The sequence below is a fragment of the Staurois parvus genome, unplaced genomic scaffold (assembly GCF_062004578.1).
Source record: "Staurois parvus isolate SC_StPar_1 unplaced genomic scaffold, SC_StPar_1.0 ptg000013l, whole genome shotgun sequence".
Lineage (NCBI taxonomy): Eukaryota > Metazoa > Chordata > Amphibia > Anura > Ranidae > Staurois > Staurois parvus.
Window position 1 is genome coordinate 15,023,328 of NW_028317809.1, and position 11,379 is coordinate 15,034,706.

An 11,379-nucleotide genomic window follows, 5' to 3' on the forward strand; every position below is an offset into this window, starting at 1 on the left:
AAAATAAAAATCCCAGCGGTGAATAAATTCCACCAAAATAAAGCTTTATCTGTCTCAAAAAAAATGCTAAAATATTCATATGGGTACAGTGTTGCATGACCGCGCAATTGTCATTCAAAGTGTGATAGCACTGAAAGTGGAAAATTGGCCTGGACAGGAAGGGGGTAAAAGTGTCCGGACTGGAAGTGGTTAAAAGAGAGCTGTATTTTCATGCACACTGATTGCTCCATAGCATTTTGGGCAGAATTGGGTTTTATCCCACAGATGAGCTTTAGCAACAACATGTTAAGGCAGAATTACAGCCAAAAATAAGATAAATATTCATATAACATTAATTGAGAAAATAACAAAACTAGCTTTTGTTGCAATATTCCATTTTAGTTTAAAAAGTTAGCAGGAACAAAACCAGGGGCATATTTACCACCTGGCACACAAGGCATTTGCCGAGGGTGACATTTTTCAGGGGGGCAGCACCCCCCCAGGAAGAAGGGACATATGCGGCATGTGGACCAGGTGGGATCCGAAAGAGGCTGCGGGCTGCTTGATGGTGTATGCAGAGCCCGACTCTCATTGCTGAGGTTGTCCAGAGCTGTGAAGGTGAGTGTCTTTCTCTCTGTTGCCGAGGGGGGCGGTGGATGTTAGTGAAAGGCTCTCTTGGGTGGGGTGAGGGCAAGAGTGTTGCTGGTCACCGTCAGGCTCTCTCCGGGGGGAGAGTGGGTAGGGGGTCTGGTGTTAGTTGATGTCAGGCTCTCTCTGCCAGGGGGGGCATCTGATTTTTGTGTTGCCGAGGGCAGCAAAAAAATCTAAATACACCCCTGAACAAATGTACCCAGTAAAGGCACATACTGTAGACAGGCTAATATAGGGACTGAAAAAGCATGAAAATGAAGTGTGCTTCCCTCCCACCCACAGTACATTTACTGTGGGCGGGCGGCACGACCAGGCTGGATCACGTACATGTACATGATCCAGCCTGTTCCGGGTTAGGGGCGCACATGCACACGCCAGCTGCTAACCCCCTCTGTCAATGGCTACAACAGGATTTTGTGATCAGGTCTCAGTCAATGATTTGTGGCTGAGACCTGCTGATCAGCTGCAGCCAATCAGAGCACACAGCAAACACACAGGGCTCTGTACATAGATCAACGATCTGGCTGTTTCTCCCTGCTTTGCAAAAAAAGGCGAGATCTGTAAGTAAAAGAAGTACATATTACACACTTATTAGGCACACAGTTAACCCTTTGATTGACCCTTGATATTAACCCCTTCCCAGTCAGTATCAATAGCACAGTGTACAGCATTAGCACTGATCACTTTATTAGTGTCAGGACTGATATCGGTGTAATTTAGTCAGTGGACCTCCCAGCCAGCGTCAGCTAGAGCCAGATTGCCCTTCACATTATCACAGTGCCACTATAAGTCACTGATCACCACCATTACAAGTACAGCATCACAGTTGTGTAAATTTCAGTATATATACCATAGTTTGTAGATGCTATATATTGAGATTTTTTTTTAACCAAAGACATGTAGCAGAATACATTTTGGGCTAACTTTGATTTAATTTTCCCCCAAAATGTAGTCTTTTTTTGTTTATATAATAAAACATAAAAAACCAGTGGTGATCAAATAACACCAAAATAAAGCAATTGCCAGTTAAAGTAGTACAGTGCTGAATAGCAAAAAAATGCCCTGGTCACGAATGGGGTAAAACCTTCTGGAGGTCAAGGGGTTAAACTACATTGCTGCCAAAACTTTTAACTAAAAATGTTAGAGCAATTTATTATTAATACATGGTTGTTACATAGTATTTTACAAAATACATAAGGTGGTGACAACACCTTGTGACTATAAAAAAAATCTATTTTTTTGTCTTTTAATACTGTATATGTAATTCTGTCACAAAACAATATTATATTTGAGCAGCTCTCATGTATGTCATATAAACAGCTGGCAAATTGCATTACAGTGGGTAATCCCTCCCATGATAAAGTGGGTTTATTTGGATTAAATTGGTTGAGTGCTGCACATTTTTGCATCTCTCTGTAGCTTCCGTATACATATAAGGATCAAATAAAATCTTTATCACAGTATGGCTGTTCTAAAGGTGCTCATGGAACAAAAGACCATATTATCCTCTATATTGATTTACTCGGGATAACAAAGAGCAATGTATCCTTATTGACGGAATACCTAATTTCAATAATTCTGTTTCAAGATGTCATTATCCCATAAGTTACCACAATTTTTCCATCCATGACCTTGATCCGTTGAACCATCTGTTCAATAAATATATGGCAACATACAAAAACAGTGTTGTTTTTGCAGTTTTTTTATTATTTTTATTTTGCTTTATTAATATTGTAAATCACCAGCATTTTACACATAGATGAATTATGTAATAAAATGGATAACAGAGTGCAGACTACAGACAAAACAAGCACAGAGGGAAGTAAAAAAACATGGATACAAAGGTAATGGAGATGGCATTTGCTGCAGGTGATTGTGTTGGTTCCTTGGTGATGAATGGTTAAGATAAGAAGGAAGACATATTTGCAGATGGGTGGTTTTAACAAAAGAAGGAAATATATACTGATCAACAATGATGTTCACTAATCACAAACTTTGCAGGATCCCAATTATTTACAATATATATTATTACTATATATATATATATATATACACACACACAATATTGCCAAAAGTATTGGGACACCTGCCTTAACACACGCACATGAACTTTTCATGTCATCCCAATCTTAGTCCGTAGGGTTCAATATTGAGTTGGCCCACCCTTTGCAGCTATAACAACTTCAACTCTTCTGGGAAGGCTGTCCACAAGGTTTAGGAATGTGTCTATGGGAATGTTTGACCATTCTTCCAGAAGTGCATTTGTGAGGTCAGGCACTGATGTCGGATGAGAAGACCTGGCTGGCAGTCTCCGCTCTAATTCATCCCAAAGGTGTTCTATCGGGTTGAGGTCAGGACTTCCAGTTGCTTCCACTTTGTTATAATACCACTAACAGTTGACTGTGGAATATTTAGTAGCAAGGAAATTTCATGGATGGATATACTGCACAGGTGGCAACCTATCACAGTACCACGCTTGAATTCACTGAGCTCCTGAGAGCGACCCATTCTTTCACAAATGTTTGTAGAAGCAGTCTCCATGCCTAGGTGCTTGATTTTATACACCTGTGGCCATGGAAGTGATTGGAACACCTGAATCCAATGATTTGGAGGGATGTCCCAATAATGTTGGCAATATAGTGTATATATTCATATATCTACATTTTATATTACATTGATATTAGATTTGACACTTTTGCTTTCCTGATAATTTATTTTAAATTCATTTGTATGTGTTTCAAATTCACTTGTACATGGTCCCAACACTAATATTATGTAATTATAACCATGGAGTAACAATTTCTCAATGTGTTTTCCCACATTTGGAGTGCAGAATAAATTTTACCTAAATGGGAGAAATAAGGAATAATCTATATAGTAGAGCATACCCACATGGAAGAAAAATATATTTGAAATATATTTTATAAATATTCTTCCCAAATATATTGACATTTGAAATGCTACAATTTTGGCCATATTCGATAGATATATATATATATCGTATTTTTCGCTCCATAAGACGCACTTTTTTCCCCCCAAAAAAGGGGGGAAAATGTCAGTGCGTCTTATGGAGCGAATATAAAGCGGCCGGTCCGGTATTTCTGAGGCCACCATGTCAGAAAAGCGGGCCGGCCGCTCAGCTGTTCTCTCCTGCAGGGCCTTACCTGTTCCTCGCTCCAGTGTTCCCGCGCTGGCTTCTGTGACAGCCGGGGGCCCACTGCGCATGTGCTGCACTTTGTGAATGATCCGGTGTCTTCTGGGACACATGACAGGTCCCAGAAGGCGCCGGGCCATTCACAAAGCGCAGCACATGTGCAGTGGACACCCGGCTGTCACAGAAGCTGGCCCGGGAAGAAGAGGGAAGGACAACTCCGCAGAAGTGGGAGCGGGTACCTGTCAAATTCAGGTACCCGCTCCCCCTCCCTCCCTAAAGGTCAGCAGTCTCTGGTCATTCCCTGCACTGTCTGCAGTCTCTGGTCATTCCCTGCACTGTCTGCAGTCTCTGGTCATTCCCTGCACTGTCTGCAGTCTCTGGTCATCCCCTGCACTGTCTACAGTCTCTGGTCATCCCCTGCACTGTCTACAGTCTCTGGTCATCCCCTGCACTGTCTACAGTCTCTGGTCATTCCCTGCACTGTCTGCAGTCTCTGGTCATTCCCTGCACTGTCTGCAGTCTCTGGTCATTCCCTGCACTGTCTGCAGTCTCTGGTCATCTCCTGTACTGTGTCCGCAGTCTCTGGTCATCCCCTGCACTGTCTACAGTCTCTGGTCATCCCCTGCACTGTCTACAGTCTCTGGTCATCCCCTGCACTGTCTACAGTCTCTGGTCATCCCCTGCACTGTCTACAGTCTCTGGTCATCCCCTGCACTGTCTGCAGTCTCTGGTCATTCCCTGCACTGTCTGCAGTCTCTGGTCATCCCCTGCACTGTCTACAGTCTCTGGTCATCCCCTGCACTGTCTGCAGTCTCTGGTCATCCCCTGCACTGTCTGCAGTCTCTGGTCATCCCCTGCACTGTCTGCAGTCTCTGGTCATCCCCTGCACTGTCTGCAGTCTCTGGTCATCCCCTGCACTGTGTCCGCAGTCTCTGGTCATCCCCTGCACTGTGTCCGCAGTCTCTGGTCATCCCCTGCACTGTCTACAGTCTCTGGTCATCCCCTGCACTGTCTACAGTCTCTGGTCATCCCCTGCACTGTCTACAGTCTCTGGTCATCCCCTGCACTGTCTACAGTCTCTGGGCATCCCCTGCACTGTCTACAGTCTCTGGTCATCCCCTGCACTGTCTGCAGTCTCTGGTCATCCCCTGCACTGTCTGCAGTCTCTGGTCATCCCCTGCACTGTCTGCAGTCTCTGGTCATCCCCTGCACTGTCTGCAGTCTCTGGTCATCCCCTGCACTGTGTCCGCAGTCTCTGGTCATTCCCTGCACTGTCTGCAGTCTCTTGGTCATCCCCTGCACTGTCTGCAGTCTCTGGTCATTCCCTGCACTGTCTGCAGTCTCTGGTCATTCCCTGCACTGTCTGCAGTCTCTGGTCATCCCCTGCACTGTCTGCAGTCTCTGGTCATCCCCTGCACTGTCTGCAGTCTCTGGTCATCCCCTGCACTGTGTCCGCAGTCTCTGGTCATCCCCTGCACTGTGTCCGCAGTCTCTGGTCATTCCCTGCACTGTCTGCAGTCTCTTGGTCATCCCCTGCACTGTCTGCAGTCTCTGGTCATTCCCTGCACTGTCTACAGTCTCTGGTCATCCCCTGCACTGTCTACAGTCTCTGGTCATCCCCTGCACTGTCTACAGTCTCTGGTCATCCCCTGCACTGTCTACAGTCTCTGGGCATCCCCTGCACTGTCTACAGTCTCTGGGCATCCCCTGCACTGTCTGCAGTCTCTGGTCATCCCCTGCACTGTCTGCAGTCTCTGGTCATCCCCTGCACTGTCTGCAGTCTCTGGTCATCCCCTGCACTGTCTGCAGTCTCTGGTCATCCCCTGCACTGTGTCCGCAGTCTCTGGTCATTCCCTGCACTGTCTGCAGTCTCTTGGTCATCCCCTGCACTGTCTGCAGTCTCTGGTCATTCCCTGCACTGTCTGCAGTCTCTGGTCATCCCCTGCACTGTCTACAGTCTCTGGTCATCCCCTGCACTGTCTACAGTCTCTGGTCATCCCCTGCACTGTCTACAGTCTCTGGTCATTCCCTGCACTGTCTGCAGTCTCTGGTCATTCCCTGCACTGTCTGCAGTCTCTGGTCATTCCCTGCACTGTCTGCAGTCTCTGGTCATCTCCTGTACTGTGTCCGCAGTCTCTGGTCATCCCCTGCACTGTCTACAGTCTCTGGTCATCCCCTGCACTGTCTACAGTCTCTGGTCATCCCCTGCACTGTCTACAGTCTCTGGTCATCCCCTGCACTGTCTACAGTCTCTGGTCATCCCCTGCACTGTCTACAGTCTCTGGTCATCCCCTGCACTGTCTACAGTCTCTGGTCATCCCCTGCACTGTCTGCAGTCTCTGGTCATCCCCTGCACTGTCTGCAGTCTCTGGTCATCCCCTGCACTGTCTGCAGTCTCTGGTCATCCCCTGCACTGTCTGCAGTCTCTGGTCATCCCCTGCACTGTCTGCAGTCTCTGGTCATCCCCTGCACTGTGTCCGCAGTCTCTGGTCATCCCCTGCACTGTCTACAGTCTCTGGTCATCCCCTGCACTGTCTACAGTCTCTGGTCATCCCCTGCACTGTCTACAGTCTCTGGTCATCCCCTGCACTGTCTACAGTCTCTGGGCATCCCCTGCACTGTCTACAGTCTCTGGGCATCCCCTGCACTGTCTGCAGTCTCTGGTCATCCCCTGCACTGTCTGCAGTCTCTGGTCATCCCCTGCACTGTCTGCAGTCTCTGGTCATCCCCTGCACTGTCTGCAGTCTCTGGTCATCCCCTGCACTGTGTCCGCAGTCTCTGGTCATTCCCTGCACTGTCTGCAGTCTCTTGGTCATCCCCTGCACTGTCTGCAGTCTCTGGTCATTCCCTGCACTGTCTGCAGTCTCTGGTCATCCCCTGCACTGTCTGCAGTCTCTGGTCATCCCCTGCACTGTGTCCGCAGTCTCTGGTCATTCCCTGCACTGTGTCCGCAGTCTCTGGTCATTCCCTGCACTGTGTCCGCAGTCTCTGGTCATTCCCTGCACTGTCTGCAGTCTCTTGGTCATCCCCTGCACTGTCTGCAGTCTCTGGTCATTCCCTGCACTGTCTGCAGTCTCTGGTCATTCCCTGCACTGTCTGCAGTCTCTGGTCATTCCCTGCACTGTCTGCAGTCTCTGGTCATCCCCTGCACTGTCCGCAGTCTCTGGTCATCTCCTGCACTGTGCCCGCAGTCTCTGGTCATCTCCTGCACTGTGCCCGCAGTCTCTGGTCATCTCCTGCACTGTGTCCGCAGTCTCTGGTCATCTCCTGCACTGTGTCCGCAGTCTCTGGTCATCTCCTGCACTGTGTCCGCAGTCTCTGGTCATCTCCTGCACTGTGTCCGCAGTCTCTGGTCATCTCCTGCACTGTGTCCGCAGTCTCTGGTCATCTCCTGCACTGTGTCCGCAGTCTCTGGTCATCTCCTGCACTGTGTCCGCAGTCTCTGGTCATCTCCTGCACTGTGTCCGCAGTCTCTGGTCATCTCCTGCACTGTGTCCGCAGTCTCTGGTCATCTCCTGCACTGTGTCCGCAGTCTCTGGTCATCTCCTGCACTGTGTCCGCAGTCTCTGGTCATCTCCTGTACTGTGTCCGCAGTCTCTGGTCATCCCCTGTACTGTGTCTGCAGTCCATTGGTTCAGAATATTTTTTTTCTTGTTTTTTGCCTCTAAAACCTAGGTGCGTCTTATGGTCAGGTGCGTCTTATGGAGCGAAAAATACGGTATATATATATACTGTATATATATACTGCATGTTGAAATGCATTTTTTATATATTACAAAATATATGAAAAGTATTTTTTAAAATATATTTTTAAATATATTCTTCAGAATTTTTAAAAAGTAATTTTAACATATATTTTTACATATATTTGTAAATGCATTCTAAAAATGTAGACTTGTATTTTTAAAGAAATACAGTTTCTTTGAAATGTATTTTTAAAAATATTTTTCATATATTTTGTAACAAAAATGCATTTCAACATGCAATATATATATATATATATATATATATATATATATATATATATATTTTTATTGAAATATCTTTTAAAATATATTGAATATAGCCAAAATTATAGCATTTCAAATATATGTCAATATATTTGGGAACAATATTTTTAAAATATATTTGAAATATATTTTTCTTCCATATTTGCAGAATGAGCAGAGTCACGCGGCAATAATTTGAAGGAACGGACATCCCCAACTTCTTTTTATAAAAGTGTGGGCTCACAGCAACCATATTGTCAGAGTTTGTTGGAGGTGCTAGAGGGAGCTAATAATTATGTGTAGGAAGAGATACTGTTTTTATTTACTGTTTTTATTTTGGCATTGGTCTATATCCCCTATAGCAGTGTTGGCTTCCCATGCATTTTGTTTTAACAATAGCTTATCATCCCTACAAATATTCATAAGGGGAAAACAGGATTTACCCTCATAGACTTCAATGCAGTTTGCAGCACTGTTCTTGAACTTCAAGCAAGATTTACAAAACAGTTTGTGGACTTTGCTCGTCCCTAATGCAAGGTTTTTCAGTCTTGCAGCATAACAAAATAAGTATTACAGTGTAAGTCACCTTTTAAATCAAATAGTTGCATGCAGAGTAACTCATTTAGGGAGTCGCTGAGGTCAGATGACAAAGGAAAAAGCAAGGACAGGCTGGGATTTGGGGCTGCTGCTTGCTAAAAATGACTAAACACTTGGGAGAGAGCCAAGGCAGTCTCAGCATCTGACTTGCTTCAGACTATTGACCTGTTTGCACGGTGACTATTTTTAATGAGACTCAGTAATCAGCAGTGAAAAATCAACGTTGCCGTCTCTGATTAAAACCCTCACAGTACAACAGAAAGCTGCATGGAATCTGCCTTTAGGGACAGCGCTTTGTGCCAGACATTGAACATAATTATTAAAGACGGCCACCCACAATGTAATTTAGAGGTAAATTGTAACACTGACACCTACACTGAAATACTCAATCAGAAACATCAATCTAATCAGTAAAAAAAGTCATGTCTAAAGCAACCACTTAACATTTAACACTTTCCTACCTGATCACTTAAAGAGTTTCCGAACCCAAGAACAAAAATGTAATATGTTGCAGCTTAGACCTGGTGGCTACATTAGTTTTCTTTATTTCTGCCTTTTTTGTGTTATGTCAGCCTGGAGATCCTGCCAGTATCACATATTATATCCTAAGGTGGCAACACCATAATTCTCTGCCTGTAGGCTACTGAGATGTAAATCCGGCCCTGCATAGGTAACAGATTCTATGATGAAAGCAGATGCGGACTGACAACTCATGGAGCCCCCGGGCAATAGGGGATCATGGGGCCCCTGTGCGCCCAAACTCAAAAAAGCCTATGAAAAAAGGTACCAGGAGCATCTCATGGGGCCCCCTACTGACCCCGGGCCCTCAGGCAGTGCCGAGTTTCCAAATGGTCAGTCCGCCCCTGGATGAAAGCATACAGTGAAGGGATCCCAATGCCCCATAAATGCCCTTCCAGGGTTGGAATATAGCATCCTGTTGGCTATAAATACTTGTGCGCAGAAAGTGATTTGCAAGATGAAAAATAAATACAAGCAAATATTATAGAAAAAACATACCTGTATGCAGTCTTCCAATTATTTGCACATATGCCTTTTCAAGATCAAACACTGCCATCTGTCCAAGTGTTCGTATATTGACTCTCACAGCAGACGCTATGACAAGCAGGTGAGGTTAGGGACATGTGGGGCTTCCTGGTGGAAAAAGATGGAAAGGCAGATGCTGGGAAATTCAAATTTGAATATAAGGTGCACTAGGTAAGAGTGATATATTATTGTTTATAAAATCAAATGTTTCTGATCTGCAAAGGAGCAAATAATAGTCAAATAAATATGTTTTTGTTTTCATGTTATAAATATTACAGTGAATTAGATTTCCAGAGAACATTTCAAGATGAATACAACTGAAACCTAAGGGGAAGGTTTCAACAGGGTCCCAATTGTGATTCAGTCATCGACAGATTTTTTAAATGTTCCACTAGATATTGACAAACAGAAAATGTGATTGATTTAAGCTGGCCATAATTAGTTCGTTTTTTTCAATCCATGGGCTAAACACGTGATATCGTGGAGTAACGCGTAGAGCGCAGTGATGTACTTCTGGTTACACACTTTCGGCAGACGCCATCTTTGGACACCTAGCACCTTGCAGTACACCCACAGCACATGGGAGACCAGCTGTATGAGATCTGCTATACTGTGAGTGTTCTCTTTTGGCTTGTTTTCATCTGCTATATGGAATAAACGGCATTTCACTATGGAGGCTCTCTTTGTCTACCTCTCTATGGCATTGTGATTATCCCGGGGGTATTACCATCTGAGGGCATAAGTAACCTGGCAGAGGAGATCGAGTGGTACTACAGGAGTATTATTACAGAGATTCCCAGTCTGGTGAAGCTATATTACCTAAAGCATTGTGGCCCTTAGGGGTCGCATGGTTAAGGTGAGGAGGCACTTTAGCCATTTTTGTATTACGATATACACATGTGGCATGCTAACACGCATCATGTTTAGAGTGAAGAATTAAAGCACTGACATTGCGGTGTTTGCACATGAAATGTCAAGCACTTTGTTATTGCACTTTATTGTGGATTTTACTTTTTACCATTATTCATACTCCTACTGAGCACCTGTCACTTTCAGTTAGAGTGTGCTATGTTATTGTGTATTAATTCACTGAGCATATATTGTATTTTGGCACGATTTAGTCAGCAAACGCATGACCTGTTTTGCACTTTATTGTGGATTTTACTTTAACCAATATTCATACTCCTACTGAGCACTTTTTACTTTCAGTTAGAGCGTGCAATGTTATTGTGTATTATGTATACTGTGCATATATTGTATTTTGGCACGGTCTAGTCAGCAAACGCATGACCTGTTTTGCACTTTATTGTGGATTTTACTTTTAACCTATATTCATACCCTACTGAGCACTTTCCACTTTCAGTTAGAGTGTGCAATGTTATTGTGTATTATGTTTACTGTGCATATATTTTATTTTGGCATGATCTAGTCAGCAAACACATGACCTGTTTTGCACTTTCAGCATTTGGCACTTATATATTTTTTTGGGGGATTATTTAGCATTAGTTATCAATACCTTTCAATACAGTGTGGTCACTTTATATGTATTTTTATATCATTGCACCTACTTATTTAGTATTTCATGTGAAGCGCTTCACCAATATTGTTTTTTTATGTCATACATCCTGTGGTATTGGGAATAGGTGGTAGCAGCTTGCATATATTTGGGGTTTTGTTTGTTCATACCAGTGGAGCGCAGGGGGATTATATATTTTTATATTTTCTGCTTCTGATCACCTAGGCGATCACAGAGGAAGTGGGAGCGGGTACCTGTCAATCAATTTTGGGTACCCACTACCCCCCCCCCCCCCCCCCGCTCCCCAAAGGTGCCAATCCTTAATGGGGAGCGGGGGACCAATCTTTAAAGTGGAACTTCCCCTTTTGGGTGGAACTCCGCTTTAGGAATAAAGATTTACCATAAACCACTACAGCCTTTTTAGCTTCTAGAAGAACACCAGTGAAGGT

General features: G+C 44.5%; 1 long non-coding RNA gene across 1 annotated transcript in view; it reads right to left on the reverse strand.

Moving 5' to 3' along the window:
* LOC149473636 (uncharacterized) overlaps positions 1 to 9,523 on the reverse strand; it is a 34,266-nt gene extending 24,743 nt beyond the window's left edge. Inside the window, exon 1 of the long non-coding RNA XR_016312565.1 lies at positions 9,388 to 9,523. This is a non-coding gene — a long non-coding RNA (uncharacterized LOC149473636). The remainder of the gene's footprint in view (positions 1 to 9,387) is intronic.
* Positions 9,524 to 11,379: the final 1,856 nt, after the last annotated feature.